The sequence below is a fragment of the Hipposideros armiger genome, unplaced genomic scaffold, assembly GCF_001890085.2.
Source record: "Hipposideros armiger isolate ML-2016 unplaced genomic scaffold, ASM189008v1 scaffold_433, whole genome shotgun sequence".
In the NCBI taxonomy this organism is placed as follows: domain Eukaryota; kingdom Metazoa; phylum Chordata; class Mammalia; order Chiroptera; family Hipposideridae; genus Hipposideros; species Hipposideros armiger.
The window spans coordinates 964007-965488 of record NW_017731783.1 but is presented as its reverse complement, the minus strand read 5'-3'; positions in this window follow the sequence as shown (position 1 = coordinate 965488).

The following is a 1482-nucleotide window of genomic DNA, read 5'->3' as shown; positions in this document are numbered from 1 at the left end:
CTCCCCTTTCAAAAGACACAACCGTCCACCCAGCTGCTCAAACCTGCAGATAGGTTGGTAGGTGAGTCCTCCTGAGCAATTCCCTCTCCTTCAATCCCTCTCCAATTCACATACAAGTCCTGCCCATCTACTTCCTAAATATCTCTCTGATATGTGCATCCTTGTCTCACCTGCCACCACTCTCACAGAGACACTGCAAAGCCTCCTAAGTGCTTCAGCTCTGGGTGGGGATGGACTTCGCAATACCAGAGGGGTGGAGTGATGGCATATGCTGTCAGTGGTGGGGGCCTGCATGGATTTTCATGCAGCACCTCTGCTGGGGTTAGCACTGAAGCCTGAGAACCCTAGTTCTGGCCAAGGTTTGTGTGCAGGTAGTGCAGGCTCTGAGTATGAGGCTGGGCCCAAGTGCCTCTGGCAGAAGTGTCTTAGGAGCAAGAAAAGGTTAAAAATGAGAAAAATGTACTACATATTTGCCCACATATTAACCAGTTCTGCGACTTTTCATTCTTTGTTGATCTAAATTTCCATCTCTTACCATTTGCCTTCTATCTAAAGAACTTCCTTTAACATTTTTTGCAGTACAGATCTGCTGGTAGTAGATCGCTCAGCTTTTAGTTTGTCAGAAAGTCTTGATTTTTGCGTGAATTTTTGAATACTATTATCTGTAGGTAGAGAAGGTAGGTTGAGAAATTTTTGTTTGGTTTTCAATTTGTACTTTAACGACCTTGCTCCATGGTCCTCTGGCTTCTATAGTTTCCCATGAGAAGTCTTGTGTCATTCTCACTTTTGTTCCTCTATGTAATCTGTCTCGTTCTCCCTCCCCCTGTCCCCCACCCCCACCCCGGGCTGCTTTTAAGAATTTCTCTTTATCAGTTTTTTCAACAAATTCAATATGATATGCTTTAGTATTCTTCCATGTCACTACTTAATATATTCAATCTTTCCTCTGGCTTCTTGAAAATATGGAGTATAGTTATAATAGATATTTTAAGGTCCAAGTCTGTTAATTCTATCATCTCTATTATTTCTGAATTTGTTTTTATTGATGTACTTTCTTTTATCCCCTAAGTGTGCACTATTTTCTTAGATTATAGAGATCTGCTCATTTAAACAGGTTAAGGATCATAAAACTGTAGCAATAATATTTCAAGTTACATACTTACAAGCCACCAAGCCATCAATAAATTACTGATATACACATATGTCATCGTATTTTCAAGTGATACTTAAGCATCTTTTTTGAAAGTATAATTACACTTATACTTTTGCTCTTGGGATTACATAGTGTTAAAATGACTAACAATTATTTTTAATATTATTATCTGTTCAAAGAATATTAAATTAATAATTAATTATTCTTGATACTTCCATAATATTCATATATATATATTTCCAGTTTTATTGATATATAATTGACATACAACATTGTATTAGTTTTAGGTGTACAACATGATGATTTGATATATGTGTATATTATGGAAT